The sequence below is a fragment of the Plectropomus leopardus genome, chromosome 19 (genome assembly GCF_008729295.1).
Source record: "Plectropomus leopardus isolate mb chromosome 19, YSFRI_Pleo_2.0, whole genome shotgun sequence".
In the NCBI taxonomy this organism is placed as follows: Eukaryota; Metazoa; Chordata; class Actinopteri; order Perciformes; family Serranidae; genus Plectropomus; species Plectropomus leopardus.
In genome coordinates this window covers 4,333,291-4,349,644 of record NC_056481.1, presented here as the reverse complement: position 1 = coordinate 4,349,644, position 16,354 = coordinate 4,333,291, and the positions used below count along the sequence as shown (strand labels likewise).

The window sequence follows — 16,354 nt, the reverse complement described above, 5'->3', positions numbered from 1 at the left end:
CACTCTGCAATGCTCACTGAGGTTCCTGGCGCCAATTCCAAGCCTTTCTGCTCGAGCAATTAGAGGTTTACATCTCTGTGTGACTCCGAGCACACACACACACACACACACACACACGCACACACACAAACACCCCCCCACTGGTATTAAAAAAATACACACACACGGACACACAGTCAGCACATTAGCACACGTCAGACCTGGGCTGTGCTGCGGAGGACAGCTGCCAAGAGTGACTGGCTGAGTCAAAACACATCGCTCACACCTACACACTGAGTGTTTTTATTCCACTGCTGTTTCATTGATAGGCTCTCTGTAATATGAGGTGCTAAATGCGGGAAAGCGTCAGAGATTGCTCGAAAAGGGAGCAATGATGCACAGGAAATTAAAATCCTGAGTTCTCCCTCACGGGTGGAAGAAGTTTTTCTGATCCGCAGCTTTTTCATGCTTCATGTGGCTTTTCCAAGAGCCCGCCCTTTTAACCACACACTTAACCCATAGTGGGAACTTCATCACAGACCACCTATAAGAGCTCTCCATCTTCACACCGCTAAGCCGCTGATGTACGGCGAATGTAAGACTGAATGACAGGCAAAAGCTTGTGGACACAGAAAGAGGGTTAGATAGTAAGAGAAGCTAAAATTAGGGGGAGGTTTGGGGACGCCGTGCAGCTCGTTCTGCTTAGCTGTCTTTTATACAGGCTGAAATTAAATCGCGGAAATGTAAAACTGCAGTTTTATATGATGAGTAAACACAAGGCTGCAGCGGCAGATGGCACACAGGGGGAATTCCAGCTCTGCCCTTCTGGTCGTCCGCCCTAAAGCACTCAACAACGTAAACCCTCGACTTTAATCCGAGAGAAATGAAGGAAAATAAACCTGACCGGAGAACACGAGTTATAAAAAAGATATTAAACTTATGTTTTTTGGCTCTGACAGCTGCAGTACTCTGACTCCCTGCAGCAGAGACACTCCACTTGTTTGCTTAGGGGACACTTTTTACAAAACGACAGCAGCCCTACACATTTTTCCAGGACTTCAGGACATTTTCAAGGATTTTAGGATGTTTCTAGAATTTCAGTACATTTTTTGGATTTGAGGATCTCTCCAGGACTTAAGGACATTTCTAGGACTTTAAGACATTTCTGGGATTTTAGGTCATTCCAAGGATTTTAGCATGTTTCTAGGAATTTAGGACATTTCTGGGATTTTAGGACATTTTAGGATTTTGGGAAATTTCAAGATTGAAGTATGTTTCTAGAATTTCAGGACATTTTTATTAATTCATTATGTCTCCAGGACTTAAGGACATTTTTAGGATTTTAGGACATGTCTTGGATTTAAGGACATCTCTAGAATTTTAAGATGTTTTTTAAGATCTTAAGACATTTCTTGGATTTTAGGATTGAGCAGGTATATTGGCATGTTTCTAGGAATTTAGGACGTTTCTAGAAAAATTGAGGACGCTTCCAGGATTTTATAATGTTTCTCAGATTGTAGGATGTTTTAGGATTTTAGGATGTCCATCATATTGTAGGACATTTCTCTGATCTTAGGATGTTTTGAGGATTTCAGGACATTCAAGGACTTTAAGATGTTTCTGAGATTTTAGGACATTAGGAGCTTAACTAGGATGTCTGTCAGGGGTGTGGAGGATCCTCCACTGGCACTTTTTTTGATAAACAAGCTCTATTTTGATGCTGCTTTATGCATTCTGGTACCTAATGAATACTAAAAGTACAAAACCAATTCCCACTATGAATGACTATGAATATTTACTTTTATTGTGAATTATACACAATGGTTGGGGGCCAACCGGCACCCTGTCGAGGCCCAGATGTGGCCAACGGGCTGTAAGTTGGGTATCATTAGCCCCATGGAAAGGAATACAACAGTCAGAAAAGCTGCTAATGGCTCAGCTTGTTTGTTTTCGTTGTGTTTTAGAGTCACTTGATAGAGGTTAAAGTTTTAGGCTATAATGCACCGAGCGGAACTCCGGGCCCCGCTGCCAGGAAATGACCCTAATCTTTCCGAGCAGGACTGGCTCCAGAGGTGGTAATGCGTTTCCCCTGAGTCAGAGAGAGCGAGGTGGTGGTGCGGCAGAGAGCAGCAGTGTGTGGTAACACAGTGGAAGGGCCATCCATTGATTATGGTAATTAACAGAGAGGAAACGTGCCTTGTTGTTTCTGCAGCGGCGCAGAGGAGAAATGAAGGAGAGAGTCTGGCTGGGAAAAAGAGAGGGCAGATGTGACGGGAAAACATAACAAGGCAAATGAAAAGAAAGGATAGAGAAGGGTGAGGAGAGGTGGAAGTTAAAATATAATGAGATGGGTGAGCTGCGAGAACAAACAAAAAAAGACAGAAATTGAAGAATACTTTCGGAAAACAAACTGATTAAACATTAAATTAAAGGAGATTTCACTGCAAATTTATGGCATGAAACATTTTCAACAGCAGCAGAAGTCCATAAACGTCTTTGGGATAAATTATCTGGGGAGCATGAATGTCTTAAGAAAAAATAGTGCCAACCTATCTCTTAGATGTCAAGAGGTAGGTTTTCTACCTTTTAAACAAAAGTTTTCTTTGGTCATTTAGCACCAATTTCAAAAGTATTTGCGTCTCTCGACTGCAGAGACGGCCTAGTTTTATGTGACGGCTCTCTTTATTTTTCTTTAAATTCTGTCTTTGGATCTTCACGCCCGCTCTCCTGCCAGCGAAGAGTCTCCTGGTGGCAAAAGGGGGTTCATCGTACTCTTTCCACTAACTGTTAAGATATTTCAGAACAGAGTGGTGAACCGACTAACCGGCCACGAACTGCCAGCCCTGAAGCCGGAGCGCAAGCATCCTAACAACATTATATCACATAGCCGGTAATTACTGAATCAAAGCTCAGTTGTTTAAATTCACAGAGCAGCAGCAGTGCAACTGGATCAAGGTCCAAGTCTGAATCCTGTTGCTAAATAAAGCAAGTAACATAGTGTTCAGTACAGCATGTGCTTTTAAATGCACACTTCCTTTCCACTCAAACACATATATTTCATATTTTACATCATAAAATGCAAGCTGAAGCTTTGTGCCGGTGCCCAGCAATCTTCAGAAGTGTTCCAGGACGATATAAATTTAACAAGTCTCGAGGCCACTTGTTCGTCTTTCTTTTTTAGTTTCCAGTCCTTGTTTTATTTCAATAACTCACAAGCTGGCAAGGCTGCTCTGAGGCCGGGAGGGAAGAGAGAAGGAGGAGGAAGAGAGGAAGAGGGACGGTGAGGAGAAGAAAAGACAGGAGAGAAAGGGGAGCCAAAGCCCAGCGGCTCACTGCATAAAACCTCTTACCCAGTCTCTTGGGTAGTGTGTGTGTGTGTGCGTGTGTCTGTGTGTGTGTGCGCGCGCACTCATAATGGTGGTAATTAGCTGATCAAACAGATAGACAGTGGACCAGTCTCATGTGGTGGGTGGGCTCTAATAATCCAGATCATTAGGTATGAGTGTATGTGGTTTATATGTGTCTTGTATGAATGCGTCTGTACATGTGCGGAGTTAAGTCGGTGAAATCTGCCGTTAAGCCTTAACATTGTTGGATACTACAGCCACCGCGGCGCACTAATCAGTCTCTGTGACTGTGATGTTGTTTTTTGTTAATGGTCTGTGTCACCGGAGGGAAAAAAAGCTTTTCTCAACATGCATTTAGTTTTTTCATTAAAATTTTAGTGTGGAAAATGCAGCAATAAAGAGGTTTTTTTCAAATACACTTTCTGTTTCTAATGTAGAGAAATAATTGTGTCCTGCTACTTTTTGCTGTTAAAGGCATCCAATTCAACAGAAAGCCCCAAAATAAAGAATAAAATTAGCTCTGTTATTGAGGGGTATGTCGCTGAAATGATCCTTGTCCAGACAAAGGGCACTTTTTCCACTAATGAAACTACATGTTTTTAATGGCTGTAGCATGCCCTAAAAGGTGAATACTATATGTCTTGTACATAATTTTATGCACATTTTACTTGCCAAAAATAGTTTGATTCTTGTAAAAAAAAAAAAAAACAACACGACAACTTAAAATAAAGTTTTAACAGCAGGCTTTATGCAGGAAGCAATATACAAAACAAAAAAATCTAAGGAAGAAAATTTTGATTGTTTTCTTGTCTATTTCTTGTGTCATATTCTTTCAAATTCACATTTCATTTTGCCAAAATTTCTGAAATTTGAACACACTCATAACATGTAATATAACCGCCCTGCTGCTGGAAACGAATGCTGACAGATTTTGGAGCAGAGAGGAGGAAAAACCTTCTGCTTAGAAGTGATGAATTTACAGCTCACAGCAACTTAATTCAACAAAGTCTCTGGCTTTTGTTTGAAATCTTGTGTCACTAAAAATGTTGCATTATTCCAACGTATTGTTAGCGCAGTTAGCCTGTTCACTATATTACATGAATGCCGTTTACATGACATCTGAATGTCCTGCTGAGCCCGTTCAACCTTTGAAACATGACATGAAAAACTGTCATACAGACAGAAAGTAGAAAGTAATGGCGTGGGATCCGAGTTCACGCCTGAATATGCTCGTCATGTTGGGACTGACCAGACGCAGGCCTGCAAATTAAATTAGGCCCCAACTGCTAGTTAAAGAAACCAGGCTCTAACTTATATAAGCGGCCCACACCAGGAGTAAAATCCACCTCCCACTGTATCCCACTGAGCGGGATAAAAGTCCTCTCAGCATGTGTCACCTGTCCCATCGCCGCCACGTCCCTCTAATGACATTTACAAGCTGACTGATGGGACAATGACCAGATTGCTGTGTTCGTGCTCGGCCGTTTGATCAGCAGAGACCCACCCTGTCGCTGCTCTGATGTCATTCATGGTGGCAAAATACCGCACGTGTTGACATGTCTGGAAAAAAAAAACATTGCTCCCTGATCTAATAGAAGGAGAAAGAACTGCAACATGATTTGACAGCGAAACAAGGATTCCTTTATGCAGTTAACCCAAATGTATGTTTTTAAACACATAATATTTGTTCCTGACGATTCAGATGCCATTTTTGGGTAAAATACAGCGTGTGAATATTTACATTTTGTCACACTTGAAGTCCTACGGGATTGTAAATTGTAGAAGAAACAAACATGCTAAAAAAAACTTGCATATACTGTAAGTCACTTTTTTTGGGTCCTCTCCAAGTCCTAATAAGCCTCCCCTGTTTCTGAACAGCATCAGTGTGTTTCTGTTTGTGAAGTGCGACGATGGCGGGCATTTGAGGAGGAACGAGACGAACCAGCAGATAAGCAGGGAGAGGATGTGGACGAGTCATTACACCCGACACTGCCACAGCAGGAGAGAGAGGGAGACAGCGAGCGACAGGGAGATGAAGGGAGGCCCATTTGTTCCAGTTCATTATCTGATGTGATTGAGCTCAAAGAGAGAAATTTCTGATGACAGCCTGAGCCTCTGACCTCAAAGGGATTTTGTATGGAAAAGCAAAAACAAAACAAACAATAATTACTGCGCTATAAATTATCAGCAAGGATTCTGGCACGCCGTAAAGCCTCACACAGTGTAACCCATTTCTGTGACACAATGTTGCAGAAAACTGCAACCTGTCTGCAATTACTGCAACCAAATTGTTGTCCAATTAGAGAGAGAAAGACTGGTATGCATGCTCAATCATCCATATTCTACTGCTGTCAACAAATCCCATGAAAAGACCGTGAAAAAAAAAAAAAAAAAACATGTTGGGCTGTGAGAAAATACCCATACATGAGGATATTACAACATTATGTTTTGTGATATTAAATCAATTCTCAAACTACTGTGTCAATTTTTGTATTTAATAGTTTGCAAAGATTTGTGGCAGCGGTTTATTTGGTGTTTAAGCCCCAAACCACTAGATCTATCAGTACTGTAATCTATCTTTAGACATTCGACTCCTTCACTCCAACATAACAACATGTCACAAGAGTAAACACAAAGAATCCATGAAACAAGCAGAGTAATGAAAAACACAGTTAAAAAAAAAAAAAAAAAGGTCTTAAAGCCACAATACATTCACCGGACACTATTTGGTACACCCTGCTAGTCGTGGGTTGGTCCCCCTTTTGCCTTCAGAACTGCCTTAACTCTTCGTTGCATAGATGCCTTACCTTAAGCACACACACTGTTAAAAAAAGGCAATTTTCAAGGTATTCCAGGACTTAATTTTTCCCCCTCAAAATGAAAGTACTTCACTCACTTCACGGACCTTATGCTAACTATGACGTACAGTCTGTGTTGTGATGAAGTCCAACATGACATATTTGTTGAGGTTGGCAGTTCAGCATAATAAGATGCCACTAAAACATTTTAAAGTATTGCCATGCTACATGCCACTTCAATTACTTTATGTGTACTGCATAAAGTACTCTTTTGGTACCAGTATCACTTGCTGTAGTAATTCCTTAAACACTACTCAGCCCTAGTTCTCTGTGCATTCAAAACCTAATATGTCTTTTTTTCCTCTGTGCAAAATCTATTAAAAACACATCACTGAGCCACACTTGCACTGGGAGACATGTTTCTTCATTACCATGAACTCACACTGTAGTTTATTTTGTTAGTAAACCTCAGAAACACCATCCTGCTGCTGTCAACACTCACATACGCACCACCTTTGGATTCATCTGCAGCTCAAAACAGTCCCCCCAAAAAAGCACTCTTTACGCCTATTGAGTAACATTTCCTTTAAACGACATAGCCCAGTTGTTTTAGAGACAAACTAAATATATCAGTAAATTATATATATTTTGACCATTTCGTAAGTGGGAACTAACCATAGGCTTAAGGCTCAGTGCCACAAATGGTAGAGGTTAGAAGGTATTGAGAGATGGAATTGGATTGCTGGTTTTGGTCAAATTAAGGGAAAAAAAAAGAAAACAACACACCAGCCTTATCTTTGTCATCCCTGTGAAAACTGGAGTGGCATCACTTTTCTGGGGCTTTTATGCTTTCAGACGCCCTTTACAAGTATTTAGATTTAAACCTTTGACACCAGAGCAAATTGGTGCAATTTCTTTCAAAAGCACGTGAAAATAGGCAATTAATAACTTGGCACAAAATGTTCCACAAAGTGCAAAAAAAAAAAAAAAAAAAAAAAAAAAAGTTTATTTTGAAAAAACATTTTTTAAAAAAGCTTGAGAAAATAGTAGGGGATAACTTTTTATAATAATAATAGTAATTAAATATCCAAAATTACATTATGTTTATGCTTATTTTTGGGTAATTCATCTTTTGCCGCTTATTGCTTTTGTCCCATGTTTTCAATCATTCACGTAATTGTTCACGTTTCAAAGTAATAATGGATAATGTAGCCGTCTCTCATAACCTTAGGTGCAAAAGTCCTGGTGTCTCCTCTGGCAAAAAGCAAAATGTATGGAACTTTGAGCCGGAAAACATTTAAATATGTTGACAAGAGAGAAAGGAGCAATGCAGCCGAGGCGGAGCAGCTCATTAATGCAAACCGAGTCCGCAAATAGAAGGTGAAAAAGACCCAAAAAAAGCATTTGAAAATGGGGCGGGGCTGACGGAGCTGACATCCACATATATAAATCAAAACGCCACAGGAAAATGAATGGTCTTCAACCACCACAAAATAGGGCCTCACTTGTGTATGACAGCTGCGAGTGACCGCACTCACTCCAAAACATCAGCAGAAACGAGTGAAGTGCGGCGGTCAGCGGCGGGCCGGCACTGCGTACTTTCTGTGCTAATGTATTCGATGTCTCGTTAACTAACGCCTGTCAGAGTAAGAAAAAAAAAAACCCTCACTTCAGTCACTGTGAGCGTGCAGGCCGGCCACACAGAACACACTCTTTCTCTGCCCGGACCCACTCTGTTTGCCAGGAAACCATTCCCTCTGAGCTGTAAGCAAATAGCCCCTGAGCGGTGGGGGAGCCGGTGATCAATGAGCTGTGGACAGGGTGGCAGCAGACAGCTAGTTAGTTCAGCTGATAATGCTCTGACAGAGAGCAGCAAAGACACTTTCAGGCTGATGAAGCAAAGATCCCCTGTGTACGTCCGTGTCTCTGTGGTTGGTACAAGCTGGACGAGTGACAAGACCCCCTGCCTGCCTGCCTGCGTTTACGTGGGTTTCTCAGGGGTGTGCGTCCAACAAACTCTGTGAGTTTAAATCTTTCTGTGATTCATTGTTAATGTTGGCAAGACATTTTCTTTCAAGCCTTTCATGTGTTGTTGTTCGTATTCATCTTAAAGAGACAATTTGAACCAAAATCGGTAATACATAGCAAAAAAATAGTTCCTACTACAAGGTTTGTGGATTATCTTGAGTAACCAGGTTATGATTTCTGGAAAGAGACATTGCAGTTGAATTATTGAAATATATTTTTTGGTGCTTTGAGCTAGGGCTGTGCGATATGATGATATATATTGTCTGATGATGAAAAACAAAAAAGTCTGTTTTGTTTGATCCTTTGATATTATGCTATATTGTTTATTTCGTTGAAGTCATCTGATAATGCTTTGTGTCCAAACAAACTGGACTATGGATTCAGCACAAGACGCTGACACCGACTGGCCTGCTCAAAACGAGGAGGCGCTCGTACCCAACAGAACTTCTGTCGTGTGGGCGTGGTTTGGGTATGAACTGTGAGACACAGGAATGGGTGATTATATGAATATACTCGATATATTGCAGCCTGTTCCATGTACGATGTTTAAAATGACTCAATAACGAACCTCAGCGATAAAATGTCTCGTTCTGTATACCATTGCTATCATGTCTTTCTCTTGGCTAGAAATGTATCTAAATATGTGCAAATCTACTATCGGTTTCACAAATTTTTAAACAATTAAGGCAAAATCTTGTCAAATCCTATTCTTTAAGACATAAAGAGGAGAGAAAACAGATTAGATCAGACTGAGAAAATAGATCTGATTTGTTTGTCTCTCAGGGCTTCCTTACTTTTACGTTACTGATTAAATTAAGCTATTTCTTGTGTGAATGTGTATAGTTATGTGTGCAAATGGATGTGTGTGCGATCATCAGTGCCTTGGTGGCCTTTTCCTGCCGTTAACGCGCAAGCCTTCGCAGGCGAGTGTGTGTTCTGCACAGTCATGTGAAAAAGACGGACAGAGAGGAGAGTGGCAGTCACACCGTGTGCTCTCCTTCAACACTCCTGTGACGAGCGAGCGTGACGAGGAAGGAAAGAGAGCACCGAGGCCTTACCCTGCTGTGACATTACTATGCACAAAAACAAAATTAATGGTCGGCTCTAAGAGAAATAGAAAACGTCTAACGTCACCTGCAGAAACGTTGGGAGAAGAAAGTCTTTTTTAATGAACAGCTTCTCTGTCAGAGGTGAGCAGGTTGAGCTAAATTGGAAGACAGTTCCCAGGATGCCTCAGATGTACAGATTTTGCCCTGAACAGAGCTCACCTGTCATTATTTTCCACTGAAATCAGCCCTGTAGTCATTTAAGTTAACCCTTTGAAACCTAAATTGGTGTGATTTCTTTCAAAAACATTGAAAGAAAGCAATGAGCAGTGAAAAAAGAAATGACCCAAAATAATCAAGAAAGTGGTAAAAAAGTAATAAATAAAGTAATAAATTTTTCCTAGCTTTTTTTTTTTTATTAGAAATTGGACTGCAAGAAAATGACATCAAAATTAGGAGGGAAAATAATTTAAAAAGGATTTGACTTGTAAAAAGTGCTTCAAATCATAATACCTTTGTAAGTTAATTTTAGAAATGTAATTGTTATGATTAGAAATACAGGTTTTCCACTAGCTTTTTTCTTTGCCTCCCAAGACATTTTTTCCTAGCTTTTTAAAAATAATTTTCTAAATCGACTAATTTCCTCAGCTCTCTCTTGCCGAGCTGTTAATTGCCTTTTTCCCCATGTTTTTGAAAGAAATCACACCAATTTGCTAAGAACGCAAAGGTTTAAAAGCTTGTGAAAGGCATCTGAAAGCACCACAAGAAAAGTGATGTCGCTCCAGGTTTCAAAGTCACGTCTGTGTTCGCTGAGTGGGCACATAACTCATTACTAAATTTCTAGGATGAAAAAAACAGGACAGGTGCAGAGTGCGTCTTTTCTAACACTCCTACCCAGACGCCACTGCTTTGTGTTTACACGTGAGAAAACTTCTGCAGTCAAACTAGGTGATCACGTCTTGCTTAACCCCTTGACTACTCCCTCCCCTGTCTTTCAAGGACACTGTAAGCACTGTAATTATGACACACTTGAGACACACGGAGAACATATGAGGTCAGGGGGAGTCCGCAGCGTCTATGTGTACACGTGGATTATCCACCTGTGCAGCTGTAGGCAGTAAGAAAGCAAAGTACACAAGTTGGAGGAACATATAATGGGCTCTGGATGTACTGCATTCCTTCCTATGCAGCAGTGAGTGCACGCACGCAGAGATAACAAACCAAAGAGCACTGATGTTACACACCAGTAATTGTTGTCTTCTGAATACAGTTGCACCAGTGATTCGCTGTACATTTGCAGGGGTTATTTGGGTTATTTGCTTCATTGCCAGCGATAGTGCATCCGGCTTTTTAACGGGTAAGAAAATAGGAGAGATTAAGTGTAATTTTCCACTAGCAAAGAGGCTCTTTTTTTTCTCAAGCGGAAAATATGTTGTTTTACTGCTGTGCAGGAGCCTCGGGGCTTTATTTACAGAAAGCTACACAGCCAAAACAGGTAAAAGTTAAGAGGTTTGGATCCTGATTGACACCTAGTGTTTCCAAATTCTGAACCAGTGAGGGCTAATGTTTAAGTGCTCGTTTATGTTCAACATTACATACGGAGATGGATGGAGCCTTTGTCTATTCTTTATGTCTGTATTTGTGAATTTCTGGGAGGACTAACACTGGAGATGGTGGGAGCAGTGCCGCTACACCATGCACGCAACTGCTTAAAACAAAGAGTAGCGTTGAAGTCAAGAGTGCTCACTGCATACTGCAGCATCAGCCTTTAAGGTACCGGTCCTGATGCTGTATTATTTGACTGTTATAACCTGTCGACGGTGCTATGCGCTACATTGGAAATAGTTTACGTTATTAGGAGATGTATGAATTATTGCAGCCCAAATGGAGTTACAGCTGACACTTATTATTCAGCTCCTGCTGAGCTGTAATGTGCATAGGTGCGAGTCACCATCTGTTGTATGTTTCTATGCGGCACAAACTGCCCTCTGGGACAAATACTTAAACTGAACTGAACTGAACTGAAAAATATGTGGACCAAACATCCCCAGAAACACACTGACCAGCAAAAAAAGGAATAGAAAACAAAAGAGAACAAGTGTTTTACTTGAAGCAATCTCAGTCAACTCTGGGGTCTCTGACTGATAATTCGAAATCTCCAACTTTTGAGGGGCAGCCCGAACTTCCAACAACTTCCTCCGCCCTCGCCTCGTTTTTTGTTGTCTAAAACGTTTGACTCCACCCTCTAGTGCCATCTGTTGGCTGTATTTATGCTTCCATAAAAGGACGCATGAAAGGATATGGACATTGACGTTTACAATGTTTGAAAAAGATGCATCTATTTATATAAACAAAGAATAAATGGCCTTAAATCTCTGGATAGTGATGAGACAACGCAGATTAAATTACTTAAACTGTGCCGCAGATTAATTCAGTGGGTTGGATTCAATGCCGCCAAGATGAACATTTCTTTGTTTTTATGTCAGAAGAGAAGATGGATGAAATGTGATATATATATATATATGTATAAATGCATCATACATCTGTGCAGTTTTAGAAATTCACTGCTGCTGTTGACATGACCAAATTCCCAGTTCTTACTTTACCGCCTGTGTGCAATTAAACACACTATATATACACATGGCTGCATACAACCACCAAAAAAATGTGCATGCCACACTGTTTATACGCACATGTGTGTGAGGTGTGTGCATGCATGTGTGTGTGTGTGAGTGTGTGTGTGTGTGTGTGTGTGTGTGTGTGTGCTGCAGCAGCTATGTCAGCAGCAGCCCTGTAGCACCAGGTGAGATTTATGAGGTGTAAAGAATGCTTGCCTCTAGTGATGGGAGACTGATCCCACCTTCTCGCCTGCCTGTGCCCCTAACTAACACCTCGCCTGGCTCCTCCTAAAGACGTGCACTGACACACACACAGCTGCACTGTAAACGCACAGTACCCACGGATACGTGCACGGTGACCCCTGAACCCTAAAGTGTGAGTCTAATGTCTGCACCGCCCCCATCTCTGCTCTGAGAGACTCGCTTCCTGCAGCAAAACACACCTTCTAATATATCCCCCTTTACCCCAGTTCCACCCCTTACAACCATTTTTTCCCCCCGTTCACGAAATCTCTCCTCCTTCTGTAGAGAAATCGCACATATTCTGGCCTTTGTCGAACCAAAGAGCACACTGTCCGGCGGGGGAGAGAAATGCTCGACTTGAAAGCGGCTCTGAAAGGTCACTGCAGGAGCCAGTGAGAAGGGAGCACGTTTCACAGCTTTTACAAGCATCATGAATCATCGAGGCTTCTCACTTTACGGGCTGACATTGTAGATGCTCTCGCCCCTGACACAAAGTATAGAGTTGCATTTTCTCTTGCAGTTGCTACATATTCTATAGCTTAAGCAAGCAAGTAAACGCATAGGTATATATTTTGGATGCAGCATTTGTACCTTGGGATGTTGGTATCGTGTTTTTTTGGCACTGATCTGATTCCATATTATGAGTATCTGCTGATACTGAGCCTGATCTCATATTTACCTAAGTGTTTTTAAAGCTGGAGTGTGATACTTTTGTCTCCCTCCTCTGGCAGTGAGAGTGATCACACGAACACTGTCAACACATGCGTGTAAGGTATGCCTGCAGGTGAGTTTGGTGCATCTCCCCGCCGTCAGGAGAGCTCTCTTTTAATCGGTTTTTAACTAAAATCCTTTCCTGAATGCAAGTTTTTATATGAAGCATCCACTCCAGGAACTTCTCTTGGATGCTTATAGGATTTTCTGCCATACTCCAAGCTACCGTTCTAACTTCGATCCAATATCTTTAAAATAATGTATAAAAGATACTTAATATCATTTTTGATACCACGGGGAAAAACTGACATTGTGGGAATGCAGTTTTTAAGAGGGATTCAAGACTGCCTGCTGCCAACAGTGAAGGGAAAAAACATGTACTAACATTAATAAGTTAGAAAATCCAAAATACATTAAAAATGTCAAATTGGTGATCCAACACTCAATTAAATCTGACACCTTTCACACACTGCACAACAGCATAAAATACCATACATGAAGACTGACTGGCAACAACAAACATTTACTCAAAGCAGCTGTAACTCTGGTCAAACTAGGTCAATTACCTTTCTTACTGTAAAGGGGTCAGAGGTCAGCAACTTGAATGTCAATTATTTACCAAAGATTCATAACTCATCATATCACAGGCAAATATTTACAACAGTAACACTGACTTTTCACATCCTCTTCCACATGCTGCATTGATCGTCACACACAAAGAGGGGCTGCAACAACACTGACAGCTCGCTGCATGTTCTCACTCTGTGTCCAGTACCCCCACTTCAACCTGCGGCTGACACCAGTCCGCTTTGGTCCAGTGTGAGCCCTCCACCAATAAAGCCGTTCTCACCAAACATCTGTCCAAACAACTCTGGGGGTTATTCCCGCCTTACTCTGCCCGAGCTGCTATGCATTATCTGCCTCTGCTGCTTCCCTAATGCTGCGGGGACTTAGAGCGGGATTAAAGCACAATTATGCGCTTCCGCATTCGCTCCAGCTGTGAGGAGCAAGAGGGGGAGAGCCATTCAAAAAAAGGTTGATTGCTGAAGATGCTTTGTGGAGTCGTAGAAACAGAATTTACAGAAGAGTCTCTGAATCTGAAATCAGCATATTGTGCTACATCACACCAGACATCTGAGGGTTATTTCAATTTCCTGTCTTGCAGAAAAACCTCTTACTTAAAACCACCTCACACGACAAATGAATCAATGTGTGAGGCAACAGTGTCAAATATAAATCAGCTGAACTAAGTGAAAAAGGAACTACTACAAGAAATGAATGAGTGTCTACTATTAGTTTTACTTTGTGGCTTACCGTTAGAGGGTTAAAAAAACATTTTAAGGGATTAAACCGAGTAAATCAAACTGAAACTGTATGCAGTGGAAGTGAAACCCTAATAATACCTGCAATAACTCAGTCGGAGTCAGTGAACATGCACTACAGCAGGGAGACTCAACTTGCTTTGCATGGGGGCCACTTTTGGAAAATGACAGGAAGCCAGGGGCCCGTCACAGCAGCAGCAGGATTTTAGGATGTTTCTAGGATATTAGGATGTTTGCAAGATTATTGGACGTTTCTAGAATTTTTAGATGTTTTTAAAAGCCTTAGACATTATTAGGCTTTTGGGACATTCCTCGGATTTTAGCATGTTTAAAGGATTTTAGGACGTTTCTAGGATTTGGGGGAATTTCTAAAATGTCAGGAAGTTCCTTGAACTTTAAGGATGTTTGTAGGGTTTTGGGACATTTCTCTGATATTAGGACATTCTTAGTAGTTTAGGACACTAGGGGCTTAACTAGGACCTCTGTAGGTGTGTGCTAGGGATCATCCACTGGCAGTCTTTTGATAAACAAGCTCTGTTTTGAAGCTACTTTATACACTCTGGCACCTTTTGTAAAGTAAAAGCATAAAAACAATGCCTAGTGTGAATCACATCATTCTTATTGTGAATTAGAAAATGTTCAGGGGGGCCATCCGGCACCCTTTTGGGGGCCAGATTTGGCCTGCGGGCTGTAAGTTGAGCATCACTAATCTATAAAGCTGAGTGAGGCGGAGCTTCAGTGTGTGAGCATATGAGGCTCAGATCATACACAACAAATCACTGTGCACAATTAAAGGATGAGGATGGTGCAAAGGATGAAGAAAATGAAACATTATCCAAACCAGCCGCTTGCTGAGTCTATGATGCACACACACACAAACACACAAACACACACACACACACACACACACACACAATAAACATACATGAGCTAAACACATGGAGAAGATGGGCATAGAACATAACGTACCAGTCATATTGTATGTGTTTGTGTGCGGTTAATGATTTCCTCGGGCCTCCTGCGTTGTGTGGTCTGCCGTGTCTCCGCCCTGCAAGAAATAAAAAGAGGATTGTTAGGGTGGGTGAGCGGCAGAGACAGAGGGTGGAGGGAGGAGGAAGGGAGGGATATAGCATATAGAAAACAAACAAGGCCGTACAGTACAAAGGGCAGCAAGGACAGCCACCCGCCTCCTGCTGCAATCCCCCTCTTTTCCCTCTGTCCTCATTCTTCATGCTAACTTCTGCTTCTCTCTTCCTCCTTCATCTGCTCCCTTCATCTTTCTTCTCAATTCAAAGACCTTGTTTTCACTCCCTGCCTCTTTCTCTCCTTTATTCCACTTCCGCTCCATCGACTTCTTCCCTCGCTTCTCTCTCCCCTCACCCCCTCCTCTGTGAAAATCTAACTCTTGCCTCAGAAGCCTCGGCCTGTTTACCTCACAGTCAGACATGAAAGCCAAACATTTATCTATGGGCCTGCGTCACAGTCATGCTATAATGGGAGCAGAAACATCCTCCTACAGCTAGCATTACTGGATTTAATGTCAGCACTGGAGCTGGAGACTGACAGACTGACATCAGGCAGACGTTAGCATGCACGCCACAGACATCTGCTACCTGTAGGGTCACACTTTGATGTTAACTAGCCTGTCATCTCAGATGAGACGCTGATGCAGCACTTTTGTGATTTCCATATAGTAAACAATTAGGGGAATATACTAATTTGCTTTCTTTTAGAGTGAAATGAGAGAAAAATATATCAATATCATATCTGTGCGCTAAGTTTGGAGCTGGAGTCATTGCATGTTTAACCTAGCTTAGCCTTAACACTGGGCACAGGGAAAGCAACTAACATCTCTGTCAAAGTGGGAAAAATACACAATAACAATACAAGATTGTAGCCCAGATTTTCTGCTTACAGGTACTTTTGAATTCCCCAGATCAGCTAAGCTAGCTGCGCTAATACCAGCTATAAATTTCTAAATTTCAATCTGGTTAATGACTTAATAATGTACTTATTTGCTTACTGACTGAGAGTGAAATGAGGAAAAACATATCAAAATCATGGCTGTGTGCAAAGTATGGAGCTGCAGTCATCAAATGTTAAGCCTTGCTTGGCATCAAGATTAGGCACAGAGAAAACAGCTAACATCTCTGTGAAAGAGATAAAAATGCATTAACTAACAACTCTAAAAATTTCTTATGCCTAATTAAAAATACACAGATTTAGCCAAGATTTTCTGTTTGCCAATAGTTTTTGGAAGCC

General features: G+C 41.5%; 1 protein-coding gene across 2 annotated transcripts in view; it reads right to left on the bottom strand.

The window, feature by feature from the left end:
* The window catches only part of LOC121958714 (thyroid hormone receptor alpha-B), a 190,702-nt gene that overhangs the window by 93,874 nt on the left and 80,474 nt on the right, over window positions 1-16,354 (bottom strand). For both annotated transcript variants that reach the window (XM_042507811.1, XM_042507813.1), the window contains exon 3: window positions 15,062-15,140. The gene's annotated coding sequence lies outside the window, so the exon portion shown is untranslated. The remainder of the gene's footprint in view (window positions 1-15,061; window positions 15,141-16,354) is intronic.